This window comes from Nilaparvata lugens, chromosome 5 (assembly GCF_014356525.2).
Source record: "Nilaparvata lugens isolate BPH chromosome 5, ASM1435652v1, whole genome shotgun sequence".
NCBI classification, from domain to species: domain Eukaryota; kingdom Metazoa; phylum Arthropoda; class Insecta; order Hemiptera; family Delphacidae; genus Nilaparvata; species Nilaparvata lugens.
In genome coordinates this window covers 51,251,232-51,274,021 of record NC_052508.1, presented here as the reverse complement: position 1 = coordinate 51,274,021, position 22,790 = coordinate 51,251,232, and the positions used below count along the sequence as shown (strand labels likewise).

The following is a 22,790-nucleotide window of genomic DNA, read 5'->3' as shown; positions in this document are numbered from 1 at the left end:
TTCTTTTTGAATATTGTAAACAAATAAATTTTGTATTTCTTAGAATGATTCCATCTTTTTATTCCTTTAAAATATCTGCTCTACCATCTTCAGCTATGTATCTCCTTCGTAACTCTTCTTCCCATCTGGGAAGTGGTGGAGCCCCCAATATTTACAAAAAAAATTATAGCATTGGTTACAAATGGTGATACATATTAATTGTTTCCTTTTAACGTAATGAAATTGCAAAAGCATACTTTCTGATATGTCACGAGCGAATCAACCTGATTGAAATCAAAGTAAGCAATGAGACATTATAATCATATAACTGACTATTAAATACTCGAATCTTTATTGTCGCCTGCAATGAAAATAACTGAAGAGCTTCTGAATAGGATAGTAGCTTTGCTCATCCATTTCTATGAATTTGTATCAATTTGTATCCATTCATACATTTTTACAATTTCATACAGGGATTGATGGAGAAAAATGTGAACCATTGAAATAATCTCGAATTCTTCGATATTTCATACTCCTTTAAATCAGTGTGGAGGGAGAGTTATTAATTATTATACACTTGAAATCCAGTAATTACTGGTAAAAACTGAATTCTAGTGAAAATAATAAATAAAAAACAAATCTCCACCTCAGATAGTGTTTACAACAAGTTGAATTGACTGAATTCAAGTTTCGGCACTCCACTGACAGAGTAGCGATGATGTGATCATCCATCTACTCAATAGTCAATCTTGTCGAAAATCAAATTCAGCTGCAGTATAAATAAATGTTCCCTTTTACACCACTACACAATACGTAAATGGAAAACTGAAACCACTTTTTGAGATAAATCCCCTTCTGATGAAGAGCAGTGCATTCTTGTCAAGTGGAAGAGCCGGCTGTTGAAGAGCCAGATTAATGAAAATGATGTCGGTGAGATAACAATCAGTATGACTGCGCGCTGTCAAAGATTATGAGCTCGATAAACAGAGACAGAACCTCTCTATCAAAGGATAGAAGAAGGGAGTGATAGAAAAGATGGGGGTTAAGAATATAGAGACTTAAGAAACTGGAAAGTGAATATGGTAGCGGAAAAGGAAAAGACATGATCGGGAAGAAGGAGAAGGGAAGAGGGAAAAAATAAAATCAAAGAGGGAATGAAAGAAAACGAAGGAAGGCATGGAGAACATGACCACGAACGGGACAAAGAAGATAGGTAAAAAAGGGAGAGGAGAGGAAAATCAGAATCGCTAAGGTGTATTGAAAGGTGAAGTCCCAAATTTTAGTATCAGGGAACGTATCCAATATGGGACTTGACAGTAATTAAAAGAATTGGAATGGACAATGAAGGAGAAAATACAGCAAAGTATAATGGTGGAAGAAAAGTGAAAGTGCATGATGTGGAAGAGAAGAAACCGAGAACATGAGACGAAAAGAAGAAGAAAGAGAAAAAAACAAGGAGATAAGAGAAGAAACAGGAAGGGGAGGAAGAAGGAACCAGGAAGTGGAAAAGAAAAGGTTTGGCGATGAAAAGATAAGAAGGAACCAGGAAGTGGAAAAGAAAAGTTTGGCGATGGAAAAATAATGGAAAAGATAAGGGAAGAACGTGAAAAGAGAGGAATGATAACAAAAGATAAGTAAGGGGAGAGACAGGAGAAATTATGGGAAAGAAAAATTGTAAAACACCGGAGGAAAGCTTGATAGATAAGAAAAAGGATTGAAAAGGAGGGTCCATGGATAGTCTACAATAATAAGGCTGATGAAGGGGAAAAGAGGTTAAACGAGGCTTTTTGGGTTTTCATTTTTGACTTCGAAAGCAAAGTCCATCCGCGGTCCATCAAAGGAAGACAACGAATGAAAAGAGAAACAGAAGAAGAAGAAGAAGAAGTGACGTGGAGTTTTGAAGAGTTCGAGTGTTTGTCGCTAAAATTACGGGCCACCTAGCAAATGAGAGAAAACGTGAAAGAGAACGAGTATACATATACAGAGAAAATGAAAGTAAGGAAGAGTATATAAACAGAGAGAGAGTGGGAGAGAGTGAGTGGAAAACTGTGAGGATGAGTAAGAGAGAGTGAGAGAGGGTCGACAACCCAAGACTGTGAAGCCGGGGTGTAGCCGAGGTGCAACGGGGGGAAACTGAGGACTCACATCGTGACGCAGACGCCAGAATATCGATCTCAGCAGTCCGAGGTTGTCGACGCTATAAACGCGGCGTGGATTCCGGCTCGCTTCGAGATGTACTCGCGTCGTGCTTCTGAAATCATCACATTCGTGAATTCGTCAATTGTGAAATTTTGTGGTTAGAATCTCTACTGTGGTGAGCCGAGACGGAGAGAGGATTGCGGTTGGGTGACGCCCCCGGTTTGTGCCGCCCTGGGAGCCCATCGCAGAAAAGGTAAACAAACCGTTACCGGCAAGACACCTGTCATCTGGATACCGTCTCGCTAGACCGCATGTGCTGACATAACCTATTGTGCCATAACACAAAATGCTTACCATTGAACACTACCAACCAAATCTGATAATCTTACACCAATCAGAGATATTGCAAAGTTTCTCCATAATAAGATAGAACAGTATTATTCTCTCCATTTTGCACAATATAAGAACTTTTAAAAAGAGGGTCCAAAACAAAACTCTTTCCTGTTTCTACAACAATCTACACGTAGGTTATGTGCTTGTGTCACTTCTTGAACTATTTATTATAACATTCACACTCTTCAATGAGAGTAGAATTTATTTAAATTTAAGATATTTGTATTTTGTAGCTAAAAATAGTTTTATTATTTTATACATCTAAAACTGAAATGATGCCAATGACGTAGAAACTAAAGTTTCATTGAACAAAAATAAAAGTTTTGTAGGAAAAGAGTATGTTTCAGTGGAAAATACATCTAAAGTTGTTTTATTCTACTATATGTTCTGTTTTGTCCGAAAGAAATAACATTTTTTGTAGGAGAAGAAAATCTTTGAATCATGTAGAAAATCTTTTTTCTATATATTTTCAAACCTTGATCAGATTATGTGTACTGTGTATTTAACATGAAATGAATGAGGCTTGGTTACCTTACCTTCACTACAATGGGAACTTCGCCGGCGATGCTTGATATCTGCAATATGAACCCACCCAGCTATTTTATTATCCTGAGATGTCTTGTTTTTGGATGAAAACAAAAGTTCACGAATATGAGTAGCATTAAATGGCCGAATTTTGTTGCACGAGAACCTCTTATTATTGTGTTGACAGCCTACAAATATAGCCTAACTATATAATTACATATTGATGCTATTAATTTTTTTTTTAAATCTTCTCATTAAACTTTTGAACTTGGGGCTCAGCATTTGCAGGAACTTTCATTGTCAATATCAATTCATTCTGTACTTATTAGTATCGAACCCTATTGTCAGCCTGTACTATATTAGAATATTTCATCATTCATAATCACCCTGAATTCCTTTTTATTTGCGGTGTGTTCCAATTAACATAAATATTTGAATTCAATAATTTAGTAATGAATATGATTATTTGCATGACTTATAAAGATCACAGTGTTATAGCTCAGGACCGATAAATATATCAGGCTGTAAAAACTAGAGTAAATTTGAAATATGTACATTGTACATTGTAGAGTATTGAAATTGCATCACAATAATAACAATCCCATAAACGGGGAGTCCAAAGCACTAAAGTACAGATTTAATTCTCATGAGTCTGTCATGAAATATTTTAATGGCAGATCAACGAGTTTACGCATTGCGCTCTACGTTGGAATATTGTATCCAACATCCATTCCTATAGTTATAATCTGGAATATACTATTAAATATCTCGTAGTTGGATTTAAATTCATTGAAATTTGTTTTGGGCAGTAATAGTCATATTGTAATAGCAATAGGAGTTTGAAGCTCTTCATCACGTAGTCTCATAATAGACATGTGATTCAGGACCAAACAATTGTAATTTTATAATCAAAACGCCATTATAATACGTCATTTAATTCCACTATCCATTACAATGTTATCGAATACTCGAATCCATAAAATCATACAGTTCCATTGTCCTGTACCTTCAAACCTTATAATAGTTTTTCATGGTTGGATGAGTTTCAAAATGGAAGAATCATGAAATCTCGTGATTGTATGTATGTTTAATGCTGTTATTTATATACCTAAACATAAAAATTCAACATTTCTCATGCAACAACATCTCAACACTGAAAACTACTTCTATTATGAAAACTTCTTCTTATTATCAATCGTTCATTGCGGATAACTGGTAGCAAATAATATACGAGACAAAATGGAGTATTTTCACTCAATACTTTTAAAAATTTTCATATTGACTTGCCTTCCAATATCTCATTTGTACCTTCCGTATCGAAATTACTTGTATATTTACTTTCAATATCAAATATATATTTCAATAGCTCGTCTCTCACATTATAATTTGAAAAAATGAAATGTCATCTGTAATAATATATGATGTTTGGTTCCAATATTTCAACCTCAAGACATCAATAGATATCACATTCAAAAGAACATTCAAAAGACTTTCCACTGACAAGTTGATAACGGTATTAGTTCCAAGATAGGAAACAGCAATAAGTTTATACTACTTAAAATTGCTCAAGGCACTTGAAAAATATCCTTTTTGAAACTTGTGAGTGATAGTGAGATTCCCCTAAAGACGTTACCAGCGTCTTGTAGAGTAGTCCAATGGTGGGGCGCCACCTTAGAGCATTTGAACACACTCTGGGCTTCCATTCGGAGACCCCAACTCCTAGGCTCCTCCGCCTCTTCAGCCCTTGGCAATTGATCCTCCTTCCGCCTTCAGAGCCGTTGACCATTGATATTATAAGGACGTTTAGTCACAATACTTCATATTGTTGCCTATGACGCAACTCACACTGATTAGTCATTGCAATTAGACATGTCTTCATAAGCAACTATGTGAAGTATTGTGACTGAACGTGTCTGATCATGTCTTGACTACCCGGTGTACACCCAGCCTATCTCTCATAAAATTCATCACACAGTACGTCAGCATATTTCAACTTATCAATCACAATGTCTTCCATAAAGGGTACACACTCTCATTGCAGGACTAATCAATAAATAATTGATGATAATCTCCCAATAATCGAATTCCATACTATACAAGCTGAAAACATTTACAAATTATTGCAAGCTTCAAGTTTGTAAGAAAATGTTGATGATCCTTCATCTTATTAATAATTATAGTATGGTACTTTCCATCATTTATCACAAACATACGTCAACAACTCATGGAATACTGAGCTAATCTACCAGGGTAGTGATCGGGTGGGTAATATCAATTTTTCAACTAATGCAGAAAGCTATGACAGCACTCCAGGCATCTTCACAGTGCAGTGATCACGTCCTCTCTCTCACTCACTCTCTCTCTCTCTCTCAATCATTCTCTCTCTCTCTCTCTCTCTCTCTGCCACCAATACATCTATACATTGTTTCGTATCCTATCACCTATATATCTATCTGCAATTTTCCCTACCTTTTTAATAATGATAGGGCGGCATCCGAAAACAAACAAACTTGAACCGGTCTTTGAGTTAGCTGATCCTCCCCAGGACCCTTTTCAACCCCCCCCCCCAAGCGAGGGCCCCTTTCACCTGCCCCCCTGTACCCACCGCATTAATTTGCCTCAAGCCACTTGTCGACAATAAATAGGCTCTCTAACAAGATAGGTAGTCTTCGACACGCTCACTGAATCACTCACTCTTTCTTTCTCTGAATATTTCTCTCTCTATTCCTCACTGAATCTTCCTCTAGATATTGGTCTCCTTTTCTCTCTCTCACACTCCCTTTCTCTCTTACCAACTATCTAGTTGAATCTCTTCAAGTTTGTCGAGAAATACCTGCTTAACTGAAGACCCCTTCCTCAGCATCACAGCCCAACACTAAACCAAAAATATGTATATATTTGTTACTGTTCTGCATAAATATTGTGGAGTATAGCAAACTACAGCGTCCTGCCCTCAAAGTTGTACTATGATTTGCATCCCAATTTCAAATAAATCTTCAAAGTTACCGCCTTGAAAATTGCTATCGAAAAACTGGTTGTTACACAAAAAACAATGCACAATTTGTATATTATTAAGATGGAAGGAGACTGATTCACAAAAAAACAATGCGCAATTTGTATTATGATGAGAAAAGACCGATTCACACAAGTCGTTAGAGGGCGGGCTGCCATGTCGATAAGCCGCAAATTATGCTTCTAATCGATTACCAGTCTTTTTTCTATCAGACTTGATTTGATGTTGTTTTAGATTGAAGGTTGTTCATTGTTTTTGAGTTATGGAAGGCGTTTTCCTATTGTATGTATTGATAGTTACAATTCACAATAAGTCATTACTTAGATATTTTTCTCATATGCAAAATGTTAATTTATTTCGGTTGTAGCTACAGTAATGTAATAGAGTGGAAATCCTATTGATGAAAAAGTGATGGTGATTTTAACAATGGCTGATTGCCTCAGCATTTTAGCGCCTGGCATTAGCAACAGCGCAAGACAGTGTCTCTGTCTAACTCAAGTAGAATTAGTACTCTCTTTCTCTCTCTTGACAGTGGCATGATTTTTATTCTAGTGGGAAAACTTTTCCCAGGCTAGAGAAATATTAGCTCATTGCTAATAGAATTTTAAAAAACGGCGCAGTAGCCGAGGGACAGTGTTAGCGAGCGTATCCAGCCTGGACGGGTTCCACTGGACTATTCGTACAGCATAATGGTGTTTTCAGTTCTATTTCTATTGATGGCGATTGGTGAGTGAAAAACTCGAACATTTTCCTATTATCGAATTCAGTCCAAAATTAGTTGTTTTTAACTGCAGGCAGACTAGGGCGGGCTCCCTTTGGTTTTGTTTAACAAGTAACAAGCATTTTGAATAATTATTCTGGTAACTGCTAATGGAAAGAGAAAGAGAGTAAATGACCTGTGGATATTGTTATCTGGATTAGATTATAGAACGATTTTTAAATTCTTTATCAATTTATTCAATTTTAGATTTTTTTCTTTGACTTTTGACAATTTAATTTCGATTTTAAATTGAATCTATATTGGAGAGTTCATATGTTATCTGTTTAGGCTATTGAACAATTTTAATTTTAGTTTATTTTCGATTTTAGTTTTTTTGTCTTTGAGTTGGTTAATTTAATTTCTAACTCCATTTGAATCCTTATTGGAGAATTTATAATTTGAATCTTTTACTGTGTAATATTAGTTTATTTTCGATTTTAGTTTTTGTCTTTGAGTTGGGTTAATTTAATTTCTAACTTCATTTGAATCCTTATTGGAGAATTTATAAATTTGAATCTCTTATTGTGTAATTTTAGTTTATTTCCTTTTTTGATAGTCCCTGAAGCTAGTAGAATAATTTTGTCGATTCTGGGACAATGATTGACAGCTTATAGTTCTGTTCTTTAATCCAAGTAACCAACTATTATTGAATGAAAATACGGTGTTAGTTATAGATTTTTTTGAAATTTATTGAAGTTAGTAGAATAGTCTTGTAGATTCTGGGACAAGGATTGACCACTGATAGAATTGTTCTCTTATTTTAATCAACCAAATCTTGTGAATGAAAATATTGTGCTCATTATAGATTTCTGATCTTCATCAAGATTGGTAGTATAAATTTTGGAGTTTCAGAACCAGTAGTCATTATATTCTGTTGAGATAGTTTTATTCTTGCGGTTAGTTGATAAGAGAATTTGGTAAGGCCACCCTTGTGCCCCGAAGGAGAAGGGCGTAGAATAAAAGCATTTGTCGGACATCTTTGTTTTTCTGCCGCACCACCCCAACCCCTAGTTCGGTTACAGTAACAATATAACAATAGTTATATAGTGCCTGTAGTTGTAGCTATCAATAGGTCAACAGGTTGTAGTTGAAATTACGCTTTTGGATAAGAACTTGGGATTGGAAAATTGATATTTGATCAGAGTCATCATGAAACTCATTGTAGTTCCGGCATATTTTCAACTTCAAAGAAAGTGATTTATTCTTTGATAAAGAAATTCATAGTTGAATTCAGAGGAACGATGATTCAGTCCTGCAACTGAAATATTATTCGCTTCATAACAAGTCTTTTCAGAGATTTTCAAGAAGAAGTAGTTTCCCAGAGATACCCCACAAAATATTCAGGTATACAAATAGTCCAGTTATAGATGTGTTAATAAGATAAACAGCCTTTAAATAACAAATTCAATATCAAATTTTGAATGTGTATAATTGTGAATATATTACTCATCACTAATAGGCCCGGTTGCACGAAAGAGGCTTTTGTGCAACTGGCACATAGATTTGAAACTGACACTTCATATAAGCTACAGTCTAAATTTACGTTATCTGTTAGTCCCTGTAATGATAGTCCCTGCATCATTCATTTCTATAAGAAGCTATTTCAGACGAGAATGAGTGAAATTAATTGTTGTAATCCTCACCTTTAATTAGACTGTATAATTTAGAAAATGTATAACAAATAACACGATAAGCTTTGTCCATTGAACTAGTAGTTCTGTGAACAGTAGACCTCGCGCTCAGTAAGTTACATTGACCTGTTGTTATGTTTTCTCAAAAATCAATAAATATTTTATCAATTTAAAATGTCTAGAAAAAATCCTAAATAAACATAGAGCTTTCTATCCTATCGTACTGTGACGTGTCCTCCCGGAATGTGAGTGTGAGCGCTGTTATCAGGTCTGGATGCAACTGTCTACAACGTTGATGGAAAGATACAATCATTTTCAAGATGTTCGATGTTTTTGAACGGGTAGTATTATATAGTCCACTAGACAGCTGACTTATGATGAATAGTTCTATAGTCTGATTTTTACGGTAATATTGGCGTATGAAGGAGGATCCTTTTTCCTTTTATATTATCCTTGAAATGCAACATTTCCAAAAACCTTGTATATACGTCGACGTGCAATTTAAAAAGGAACATACCTGTCAAATTTCATGAATTTTTATTACCGCGTTTCGCCGTAAATGTGCAACATATAAACATTTAAACTTTAAGAGAAATGCCAAACCCTCGACTTGAATCTTAGACCTCACTCCGCTCGGTCAACTAATGGCTTCTTGATTATTACTTCAACAAAGTCTTCAAACCCTAAATTTTTAATTAATGCAAATCTTTATCTTTCAATACAACGGAATTTTTTTATGTTAATTTCTAGTATGTTGATCCAAAAATTCATGAGGGTCTAAAAATGTGTCCTTTTGTAGACCTCAAAGAAATGTGTTGGTTTTTGGTAATGTAGGGTGAAAGAGCTTTCACATGGTCATGAGTTGCCTTACTTCTGTCTAATTGCTGTGACATCCCGACCGCGACAGACATCTTTCAAATCGGAAAATCACTTTTCCTAGCCGACCGTTTCGTTTTTCCGGGCTGAAATGAGGCTGGAACCACTAATGACTTCCTCTGTCTGCCTAAGAGACTTCACTCACATACACACTCTTTTCCAGCGTTTCTTTTCTTTCCTTTCTGTCTCCTCTCTCACGCTATTTCATTCTCTTCGCTTTCTTTCTTCTCAAATGCAGCTTCCTTCTTTCTTCCTTAACCTTCAGCGAGGTCTAATTCACATCTCTTGTTGGGGGCGAAGATAGAAAAGAGATCTTTTGAAAGAGCTCCGACCGAGAAAATGGAGGAAACGATAGAGCCAAGAGATTAATGAAACAGCTCTGCACCTTTGCTTTTATATCATCTTCTTCTTTTTACCATTCCTTTCAGTCTTCTTTCTCAGCCAGAACATTTTTGCACACACTTGCAATTTTTCTCTTCACTTCTGTTTCTGTTTGGTTCACAATTCAAATTCTACTCTCTCCTTTAATTTTACAACTTTCTTGTAGAGGATGATGTCCTTGTTGTTGTCATCCAGACTTGTATGTGGGTGATAAAATGATTGATTTCCATAATAATTAAGATACGTGAGGAGGTGTCTTAGGTTTGGTTAGTTAAGCCTTCATTCCTTGAGTTTTTTCTACATATTTTAGGTTTCTGTATTTGTTCTCCAAACCAGTCAGAAGCGATTTCACACCCATATTATATTGTTATATTCCTGAGAAAATTCCTTAAGTAGAACTATTCCAGGTTACATCAATTATTCCTGAAAAAGGTTATAATTTGAATGCTAGATTTTGGAAGTGAAGAAAGATGATTGTGAAGGTCACAAATTTTCAATAAAAGAGGGTGATGATTATTGAATGAAATTCTATAAGTCTGTTCATGTTCTGTCAAGTGTCTACAATATTTACACTTTCAATTCCAAATTACTGAAGTAATTCACATACTATTTACTGGAAAAAGAATGTCAGAAAAGATGCTGAATCTTCTAGATTCTAGAAGATTAACTTCACTGAAAATTCACAGCTAAAAAATGAATCAAATGAAGTGAATGAAAAGCTAACATTGTTCTCGAAAGTGCACAATGCTCTCAAGCTGACCGAATTTCGAAGGAAAATCAGTGGAAAGTAGTATTGTTTCGAAGAAGCGATAGGAAGAGTGTTTTACGAGGCGAAAAAGTATCATTCTATCGAAGATTCTGTCGGATTTTCCTTTTTTCTGTTGTCGCTGAACGGTGGAAAATCGTTTAGTATCTGGGACAAAGTTTTTTGTCCTCTGGGCGAACGAGTTACAACCAGATACGAGGTGTTGTGGAAAGTTAGTGTTGGAGGAGGAATACGAGGGAAAAGTGGAGAGATGTGATACTGGGAAAAATTAATGTGAGAGATGAAGAAGAGAAGGAGAAGAGGATGAAAATAGAAGGAGGAGGAGAAAAGAGAATAAAATGAGAGAGTCTGAAGAAAATTAGGATAAATGGAGGAGTAGGATTGGAGAGAGAAGAATAAAAATGGAAGAATTGTGAGATTGAGTAAAGAGAAAAACGAGAATGAGTGAGAAACTAATAATGGTAGATAATAACGGAGGGTTGCTGTGATTCTTTATCGTGAGCAAGAAGGGAGATGGAGAGATGAATAAACTGGAAAACTAGAGCGAAGCAGATAAATGGGAATAGTTGGAAAAAATCAAGATAAAGGTTGGCGACGGGAATAAAAAGAATATTGAGAAAAGGTGGGAGAAGCTAAAGAGTGAAAAAAGTGAGGGACAGAAGAAGTGAAGAAGGTGTGAATAGAAAATTCAGTAAGTGAAGACTTGGAAGGAATTGGAGAATTTATAAAAAGAAAAGGAAAACGAAGAGTGCTGAAGAGAAAAAAAGAAAGTGATTATAATAGGTAACATATGGAGTTGAATGGAAGAAAGTAGCAGTAGGGATACAGTGATGCTCTCTCGAAAGAAAAAAGGAAGTTTTAGAAGGGAAATCGATGAATGTTTTTGTGAAAGAGCATGAAAAATGAACAAGACTTTTCTTTTGTAATGACGGAGAACCTGGAGAGCGTGAATTAGCTGACCTTCATGCAGCAGTCGTTTCCATTATAAAGTCAGTTGACAAAGAAAAGTCCGTCCATCTAGATGCCATTTTAAAATCCACTTCGTGAATGGCAAAAAACCTTTTTGTTTTCCTGCATGAACTCCATCAACTCTGGTGGAAGATATGAGAAGGATTCTATCTGAGAGCAATCTGGATATGACAATATAAGAGCTGTTCATCAATACTATTTCATGATGAATAATCCGATATTGTTCATCAGTTCTCAAATCCTTAGCTTGTACCTAATAATTTATATACTTGTTGGTAATAAGAAATTTTTCAGCAGCTGTGAAAAGTATAATCTTGTTGTTGGAGTAACTGTTGCTTCACCTATCGGTTTGAGAATATGCAGTTATTGTTGAAATTTGTGTAAGAAATTAAGAGTTATAATAGTGTCATGAACCACAAGGTTTGACATACCCCCAAACATCAGTTCCTTCTTTAAGAGAGAAATAATTTTTTCCAACTTTAAAAACTAAAAGCTGATCAGACAGTTTTGGCTGACAGACTAAAAACGCTGAGGAGAGGTAGAAGTGGGGCTAGCATTCTAGTCTCCCCTCCAGCCAGCTAGTGGAAAAAGCTTTCCACTTCTCTTCTGAATATTTTCACACACTTTTTCATCGCCTTCCTCCCGAGACAGACCGAGCTGACCCGTGGATGGACATCCCCTGGTTCTCCATTCAGACCATGGCAAGTTAGGATGGACATCAACTGTATAACGGTATCGTTCCACATTCAATTTATTTTTCAATATTGTTTTGATTTTTAGAAATTCCAAATTAATTATAAATGAATAATGTTTTTTGAACTGTCAAATAACTTGTTTAAATAAAAAAAAACACAATAATCTGTCCAACACAATTCTGTCTAACGTTTTGAAAAATCATTAGCACAAGTTAATTTTAATTTTTTTTAAATTGATTAAATGCTCAAAATTTCATAACCCTCCTTAATTGTTCTGTATTAGAATAGTTGTAGCATAACTAATTTTATAAAACCAAAATATTTTAAAATTCACATCTAAATCTCACATTAATTTCTTCATTTTAATAAAATAAATCTGACTCCTAAAAAAAATGTTTTTCTTTCAAATTCAAAAAATCATCTAGTAGATAATAAAAAAAAACCAACTGCTTTTGCTCTACCATCAAATGCTGCGCAACAACAATATTACAGTGTTCCCGTCTGGGAACTGGTGGATCGCCCCCTTTTATTACCTTACAAACAGGTCACCAATCATTTATTACAAATGATGGATATCACAGTTCAATCAATTTAATGTTACAATAGTGTCAATAAAAATAATTATTATGACTAATCTTAATGGCGCTTACCCTATTTCTATTTCTAAGGCATTATGCTGCTGTTTTATTTTTGTTCAATAGAAATATATTTTGATTGACATTGTACCCATACTGATCAAGAGATTAAATAATGCATATGGAACATGAACGACCTCATACTGTATAAACTCAAGGGTTGTTCAAAACATTATTTTCCATTATTTTCAGTTATATATTGAAATAAATGTATTTTTTGGAAGAATAAATTTCAAGTTCAATTTCAATATTCAATATGTATCTGAGAAACACTATTTCAAGGCTAGATTATACTTACACTATACTTGGTTCTATATCACTTATGATAAGGCTGTGAACATCATCATCAGAAGAATATTTCTCCACTCAAATAACTGCTCCAAATAGAAGTTCTATTCCATTGGCAGCAAACGGAATTCACAAGCTGATCTCAAAGTTCAAGCTGAAGTACCGACTTTCTAATTCCACTGGAAGCATAGGTTAACAATAACTAAGCATCTGAGTACAATCCACACAATTCAGAAGGATAAATTCGAACAATGAAGTATGAAGTGCAACAAAACCAATAAAGCGAGACGCCAAATATGCAAACACACCTTAGAACGAGACCCACTCTATAGTGGAACTCTCTTCAAACTGACAGCATTGCTTGGATGGGAATCATTGATGTTATCCTTGAGGGACGCTGACAGTCCAACGAGACCCACTCTATCAACGTTATTGCTCTTTTTCAGCTGAACAGTTGGTAGAACTCAACGAGCACGATTCAAATGAAATGAAATAAAAGCTTGCGATCGTATCATTTTCGCTTGATTTAGGCGTAAAACGCCATCCCACCAGAGAATACACTCACACTTGTGTGGGGCTGTGAAGTACATAAATTTACTTCTATATATAACACTTATTTCTCACAATATACATGATTGTGTTAAATGTGTGGGCAATCCTTTGATACTATATGCAATGTTGCTATATGCTCTTCTTAACATATCACAGCCTACTTATTCTTATAATATGGAAAGTCGCCTTATTATTCACTGAAACTGTGTATTCTCCATCATTTCGCAGTTTCATTTTCTTTATTCAGTCTTCTAACCCTCTGACTAATTTTTTAAATTGATTATGATCCCCTCTTTTATTATTCTCCTCAGCTCCTTCCCTTGCACTTTTTTGTGATTGTTTTCTCTGCTCTTCCTACAGACAATATTTTGGTTAGTGTGCCATATTATATGATACTGAATACTGGAGCTATGTATATTATGCTACATTCCAGGATTTCATATTAATGCATGTTTGAAACGCTCTCTGCTACAACTGTATATTCACTGATGATCAATTTACAGTGCAATCTTGTTATATTAAATCTCAAGGGAGCAAAGGACCGCTCAGAAAAATGTAATATTACGAGGTCCGTGAAAAATCAGGGTGTACTTTATCAAGTACTGTTCCAAGAGACTGAAAAAATTTACTATAATGGGTGTACTATATTGAGGTTCCACTGTGATATAATATTTTGATATCGGGGCACCGGGTTTCGCTCGTTATTTATTTATTGATTAGTAGTTCAGTGAACAGTAGACCTCACGCAGTTTTCTCATCCACAAGTATCTGATGTCACCTGTTCTAGTTGGATCACAATTTACAGTTGAATCATAATTTAATCTTAAAAACTGTTATTTGTTTTTTCCAAGATCAAAAACTCACTTATGAAGTAACCCCTATATCCCCTATAAAGCGTGAACTAAGTTCACGTTTGAATTTGTATCCCATTATGATAATTTATCCAGTTCCGTGATAATCTTTCCATCTGATAAAAAAATTTCTCAACTATTTTAAAATCAATTTTTTCAATTAAGAATATAATAATTTTTCAGCATTAGTTAGTTCATTTATTCATTTTTTATTTTATTTTCAATCACCTTTTAAATTTGTTTTTCAAATGTGAGAATATTGATACTGATGGGCACGCATCATAAAAAATATTGAAACCCTACCTTATAGAAATCCACTTGTCAGCTGATTGCTTGTGAATAATTCTATAGTCTGATTTTTCCTATCTTCAAAGTAGACTAGTTGATAATTATGTATATTGATATCAGAGTATGGAGGAATTCCTTTTCTTTTCATATTATCCTTAAAATGGAAAATTTCAAAAAACCTTTTTTATATATTGATGCGCAGTTGAAAAAGGAATATTCCTGCCAAATCTTATCGAATTTTATCAACGCGTTTGGCCATAATCGAGTTACATACAGACAGACAAAAGCAAATCCGAGTTAAAACATAGACCTCACTACGTTTGGTTAATAAACAGAACACAATTCTTTAAAATGGTCGGGGAAGGACTAACAGGCACAGCCAAAAACTGTTTCCTCCCCGAATATTGATTTATACACTATGAAATAGTCCAAAAAGTAGGTTATGTTCCATACACTTTCAGGTCCAATTTTCAGTCCAAACATTTTAAAACAGAAAAGTTCTAATTTAGATTGTTGGCAAACCAAATTGAATAACAAAATAACTCACTAATCACTTAAAACTGTAAAATAATGCTTAACTTTGAAAATTATGATATACTCTAATCTAGAATGATATACCATGTCATGTCAACAAATCAGATTATTTTGATCAAGTCGATTAAAATTTCCACATAATATTTTTCTCGTAAGATAAGCTGATTGATTACACAGCTGAACATAGATAGTTCTGTCTCTCTTCCACACAGGCACACGCATCTTCTGTTATCGACAGATAATGAAATTATCATCTGTTTATCCAAGGATGAATAATTATTATCCTTTCCATGTCCTTTAGCGAGTTTTCCCAGGGTTGAGACCTAGTGCAATCGAATTTTTATATCATAAACCTACTATGTTTCAAATTTCGTAAAAATCGTTAAAGCCGTTTTCAAGATCCGTTGGACATAAATAACCATATAAATATATACAGAAATTGCTTGCTTAATATGATAGGATAATATAAATATATTATATTCTGAATATAAAAGATAGTGTACACTACACTAGATTGCTAGTGTAGAAAGTCCTCTGATCCACTACTGTACCGTACTATATTTACTGAAGCTACTTACGTACATGCTTCTCAACGTATAAGCATAATATATTCTCGTGTGTGGGAAGACCTCCGATACTTATTTGTATTTATTGGCATTTTCAAGTCGACATCAACACTTAGCTCGTTCAACTCAACCGAACACTCATTGCCTGAGATTTACTGCAAAACTTGTTGAAGCCAATGGGAAATGTTTGAACGCCCTCTTTCACAGCTCCTCTAATTAATTGCCTCCACAACTCTCACCTGGTGTCAGAGTATTGGAAGTATAGAGTACACACTAACACTACATCTATACTCTTCGCCTAAACAGTGTGTGGAAGTTGCTGACATCTAGATCGATAAATTATTTCAACTCTCCAACATTCATTAGCAATAATGAATTGCTGTTGAAGTGTTGGCAACCTACGTTGATTTTTGGAATATAATTATGGATGTCGTTGAACATACAACACATGTTTGTGGGTAGAGCATACATGATAAAATGTTTAATTTCATTTGATTGTCATCTCATGACGTTAATAGCTAATCCTTTCCCTTGATACTAAATCATCAAAGAAAGTTCGGGAATACGAAATGAAGTATAACGAACTTGAACGAGTCTGGAATATGAGAGTCTCATGCAACTGGAATTCAAGTTGAGTTCAATTATTATTGAAAGCTCCGTACCGGTACTGTCTTCTACTACTTACTACACTACCTCTCTTCTAACTACTTCTTTATATTTTTCTTCTCTCACTTTTTCTTTTCATCCTTCTTGTTCGAGCCAGACTTTGGAGCAGATTAATTAAAAGCTGCAACTAGAAGAAAGCAAGAAATTGCATTTGTCACATAGGGCTTTTGTGTCAACAGTAGACTTATTAAGTTGACCCACCGGCTGTTTTTCTTGCAAGAAACAACTCTACTTCGGAAGCAATTGGTCTTCTTCCTTCTCTCCTTCATATTGTTCTCACATTTTATGATTGAACATTTTAGACGGATTGCCTAAAATGGCTTCAACCCTACAATAATTACGCGTTGACACACACATATATATATATATATATATATATATATATATATATATATATATATATATATATATATATATATATTTGTGCATTGATTTTTTTTTTTTTGTATAATATTATATGTATGTATAATATGTACTATGTATGTGTACTATGTACTATGTATAATATATATTATATGTACATATAATATTATACAAAAAAATCAAAGCACAAAAACAATACGATTCTACAATACAAAGTAATTTACAAAACCATTTTCACAATTCATACAAACGAAAATTAATTTCATAAAAATCAGCCACTGTATAAATGCATTCTTGCTGCAGGATAAATTTAACAGTCTATAAATCTCAATGGACCTACTGCAATTGCCCCATACAATGTAAGTACAAGTACAAGAGTACAAGTATAATACAAGTATAACAAGTATAATACAAGTAATAATAAGTACAAGAGTACAACACAGTTCTCTTAAACTCTTTATATTTTTCATTTTTCAATCAACAGGATTGTAAAATTTGAAGTATTGTGATAAAAGGTTCACCAAAGTTACAAAATGAGGAGAGACAAAATAAGGCAATAAGGAATAGCTATTTATGTATTAAGAGCGTAATGCGCGACTTTATCGCTCGCGCAAAACAATTATCACGCGACGCGAAGCGGAGCGTGATAATTTTGCAAGAGCGATAAAGAAGCATTACGCGCGAATTACATACAAATGGAGTGATCCGTGGTCTTCCCGCAAGGGACTCCCCACCAACAAAAGCCATACGAATTTACTTTTTTTACATACAAAGTTTTTTCTACAACTGCACAAACCTGTTAAATCACTTATATCTGGCGGAGTTAATAATAAATAATTCGTCTACACTGATATCCATCATGGCTGCAGAATCGGAAAATTACCGAATTTTTAGGTTAAGATCTGACCGATAGTGGTTTGTCTTTTGGCAAGCTGCTTATCATCAGCTGATTAGCGAGCGTCAAGAAACTCTTCTGCGCATGCGCGAATGATTAGCGAGCGTAAGGAAAATCTACTGCGCATGCGCGGATGGTTAGCGAGTGAAAAAGTAGATTCTCCTCAGAAATAAGCTGTTTTACGAGGAGAATTGAGTATGTAAATTCTTTCTTTACGCGCAGTTGTAGAAAAATAATTTTCGTACATCGTGTTTTACTTGAAAGTATGATGTTTCCTCTATTTCTATACCATCTTCGTGACTCTTCCTATAGCGGTTATGTGGAGTTGACATGTGCGTCCTTGTTTGAACAGGTGTTGGCTGCTCTTATGAGTCGGCACGACTCCACACGGCTCAGAGTCCTCAGAGAGATTCACTCCTTACTATCAGCATTCCTTTTGAGTTCAACACATTCAAACAATGCTGCTATTTTTGAATGAATCCTACTATAATTAATGCGCCTGAAGTTTATCTGAAGAGTTAGTCACGCAAAACTCCAATCAATTCAAATATTTAAATTCCCTTGTGAATGCCCTTAGTTTTGGAGAAGAACAGTTAGCTGCATAGATTAACTCGCAGAGTATTTGTAAGATTTTTTGGTTAACTTTATTCATAATTCTGTAATTTGAGAGTTTGATAGTGAATTAAGAGTAGGGTCTAGTATTCATAGTCTTGTCCAACATTGATGTTTTTTGGAGCTCATCCTTGTTGCAGTTCAAAAGTGAATCATAGGCAAGAAACTTTAATCATATAGCCTTTTGAAAAGAATATTGTTCAATTTAAACATCTGTATACCAATTTTTCGTCATAATAGATGTTCAACACAATACACCTAATGAGTATTCCTTATGAGGTGAGAATGATGATGTATCTATGAATGTATAAATAAATAAATAATTCGCATTTAACTGTACATCAAGTAGTTTTGGGGTTCCCTGTATCTGGTCAATGACCCTAAAAACAAAAATAATACAAGAAAATAACTGAAAATGTCATTGATATTGGAAATAATAAACCATCGACACCGAAGAATTATTAAGAATAGTTCTACCGAAATAGGAATTCTAATGAATTCCATCAAGCTAAGGTGACTATTCTGCCATTTCCATGACAGCATTGATAGATTGGTTCACACTCATATTACTTTTCCCCTTAACATACACATCTTCCAATAATCTATGAAAAATTCCAAATACATGCTATTGATCCCCAAGCTTCAAGCTAGAGTTTGATGAAGTTCTCTAAAGCTAATTATCAGTTAATCGAAAAATACATGGTTTCAAGAGTTGAGCTCTAGTTTCATGTGAATTTGACAAAAATATCTTACAGAATATTTGATAAGCTATCGGATAAGATATTATTTTATTCACATTATGTGGAAAAATTCTATTCGCTGAAATCACAGAGCCTGGTATACTTTTATCTACCACCCTGCTCCACTTATGACGCTCACTGTTCAGCTTGAAGTCACGTGATTCGGATTATGACCGGGGAAGATAAGCCTTCTCGTTCGCGTCCAGATAAATTGCACGTCTAATATCAAACAATATAAAATTTGCATACAAAGAGGCTATAAACAGGGGACATGTACTTGGGATAAGACTATATTGTTCGGGATAATATTATATCAATATATTATCCATCATAAGGGCATGGTCCTGCCTTGTTGACTCGCTTGATATTACTATATGCCCCACTTTACTCTGTGATGTAGGTTGACCATATATATATATATATATATATATATAATATATATATGCCAAGTAAAATGTACTATGATATACTCGATAAATACATGATTATATATATATATAATATATATATATATATATATATATATATATATATATAATATATATATATATATATATATATAGTTATTTGAGAACAGAGAACAGCATATATAAGGTTCAATCATAGAGATTAATATGCGAAAGGTTGATCACAGTTTATGCAACGAGCTCGTTATCAACTTATTATAGGATCATTATTTTTTGAGCGACCTTTTTTCTTCTATAAAATTTGCTGAGCACTAGTATTTCCAAATTGAACGATTCGTTAGCCGAAGCTTCACATAATAATAAATTCCGATTATTCTCTCCTAAAAACTTGAAGAGGTGCTGCGCTGTTTTGCATTAACTATGTTTATAGCTCCCAACATTGCAGATTGTACTGTATAATACACCAGAGGTTTTGCAGATCAGTAATAGTAAGCTGGTTCACTATCAATGTCATTCGATTTTCATTGGTAGCTTATAAACGATGTGTTGTGAAAAATGTATGTGTTACTTGAGTAACTTAGTTTGAAGGAATAATACGCAATGAAAGGTTCAGCTCCAAAAAATGCAATCATGAAGAAAATAGATTGTTTTCATACCATTTCCATTCCTATATTGATAAGTTTTGAATCACTCAAAACTATATTATAAAATAATGGCTACTCAATATATAAGGATAATAAGAGTTATAAACTTGTATAATATGAGTATTTCATAAGTATGTGTTTGATCATTCGCTCAATGAAAAAAAACACAATTTTTGTTCTAGTATAAATCAATCATTTCATCAATCATCAATAATTTCTATTTATCGTCTTTATTAGGTTTGAATCATAACAAGTTTAAGAGAATTCATCTACTTACCCCAATATACCTAGAATAGGCCTACGTGTATTCTAGGTACCTTTTACTACCCATTGAAATATTACAAAAAATCATGTTTAATCTTTATTTCCTGATGCATCAACAGCAAACACTAGTTTGTATTCCATTACTAACAGAAATAATAGTCCATTTGAAAAAAAAAGTGTATCATTACTTAATTTGAGACCCAGTAGACAGGACAACAACCTGATACTGATACTGATTTAATAAGCGGTTAATATCGTGGTTAGAGAACGAAGAGAGGCACAGACTATCACAATGAGAGAGATTTAGAGTGTATGTGTATGAGAGAGAGAGAGAGAATGAGAGAGAGAGAGTGAGCGAGTAAGAGAACGAAGCCCCCAAGCGGGGTCCTCCCGCGGGGCCCAAGATGCCAAACCGCGACTTGAGTAGAACTTCGTTCAAGTCCGAAACTCGAGCTGCTTATTACTATGCGGCTTAAGTTGAGTCGCAAAACTGATTATTAATTCGGCAAATTTTGTCGGTAGCCAGAACTGCCTACAATAATGTTGAACTGAACTTTGAAACGTTGAAGACAAAAGCATAATAATTTGTATTCTCTTGTGGCGTAGTGTTATTAGCTCGATAGGTTGTTTTGTCGGTAATTCTGCCAATAAAACTTGGCAACAGAGCTTTTTATTTGGAGCAATGTATCGAAATTCTAGATTCTCAAAGTTAATCTGGAACTTTCAATAGGTTGTTTTGATCGGTTGTGCTACCAACCTAGAAGTTGGCAACCTATGTTTTTCATTTATCAGTAAGATTTCGTTCAGTTATTTTTCAAGTTTTCATACTGTAGTCACAATGTAATCTATCCTTCGATTGAGTAGTGAAAAATGTATTTTTTCCAACTGCAATATTACTCACTCATTACATTGTGAGAATCATTTTACTATATTGGTCGAAATAGAATAGTATTCAATACAATAATTCCACTCTTATAGATCCAAAACTCCTAATAAAAGTCAATTCAATTCATCAGAAGAGAATTGGAAGTGTTGATGTTTTAGTATTGAGTTTATAGTGATTGTTGAAATACTCTTGAATCCTCTTCAAGCCTCTCCAGACCTCTTCTTGCTTCTAATTGTATCTATCAACTCTTTATAATATTCATTATCATCAGATAAATTTGTATATTCACTACAAATACTTGTCTCAAATCTATTCAATAATTTCGGGGAACCGAGCTTCGCTCGTTATTTATCTATTGATAAACAAAACACGATTTTCTAAAATGATCGTGTTCATATTACTTTCCTTGCCCTATTACCATAGGTAAGGAAAGTATTGCTTTCCGAAAAAAATTAAGGTACCCCAATTTCTAAATTTCTATACGTTTCAAGGTCCCCTGAGTACAAAAAAGTGGTTTTTGGGTATTGGTCTGTATGTGTGTGTGTGTGTGTGTGTGTGGTGTGTGTGTGTGTGTGTGGTGTGTGTGTGTGTGTGTGTGTGTGTGTGTGTGTGTGTGTGTGTGTGTGTGTTGTGTGTGTGTGTGTGTGTGTGGTGTGGTGTGTGTGGTGTGTGTGTGTGTGTGTGTGTGTGTGTGTGTATGAGTGTATGTGCGTCTGTGTACACGATATCTCATGTCCCAATTAACGGAATGACTTGAAATTTGGAACTTAAGGTCCTTACGATATAAGTATCCGACACGAACAATTTCGATCTGATGCAATTCAAAATGGCGGTTAAAATGGCGAAAATGTTGTCAAAAACAGGGTTTTTTGCAATTTTCTCGAAAACGGCTCAACGATTTTGATCAAATTCATACGTAGAATAGTCATCGATAAGCTCTATCAACTGCCACAAGTCCCATATCTGTAAAAATTTCAGGAGCTTCGCCCATCAATGCAGATAGATTCCCAATTATCAGGCTTCAGATACAATTGAAACGAAAAAAATCAAGTGGAGTAGATTGAGCATGAAAATCTCTACAATTAATGTTCAGTAACATTTTCACCTAAAATTGAAAATAAGCTTTAAATTCGAGAAAATGTGATTATTCAATTGCAAATTATTGTTGATTCACTATGATAATAATTATAATTCATATCAATTATAATGTAATAATTCACTATGCAGAGATAGCAGACCTCATGTGTGTCTCCAGCGTTATTGCCCTGTCACCAGCTGGCTCAAATCTTTGAATAGTAGACTTGAGATGCGTGGGAACACTAGCGTCAGGTGATCAATTTTCATAACGGCAAGGAAAGTTGTGTGAGTGCGCCACACCAGATTTTTTTACAGATGGCTATACATCAGCTTATGAATTACGGGGATGCGATAATTTGATTTTCCACAGACGCACTTTTTTTATTATTCACAGA

General features: G+C 34.5%; 1 protein-coding gene across 1 annotated transcript in view; it reads left to right on the top strand.

Annotated features, from left to right (window-relative positions):
- The first annotated feature begins 2,205 nt into the window (after positions 1–2,205).
- Positions 2,206–22,790, top strand: part of LOC111049114 (frizzled-5) — a 168,416-nt gene continuing 147,831 nt past the window's right edge. Inside the window, exon 1 of the mRNA XM_022335119.2 lies at positions 2,206–2,371. The gene's annotated coding sequence lies outside the window, so the exon portion shown is untranslated. The remainder of the gene's footprint in view (positions 2,372–22,790) is intronic.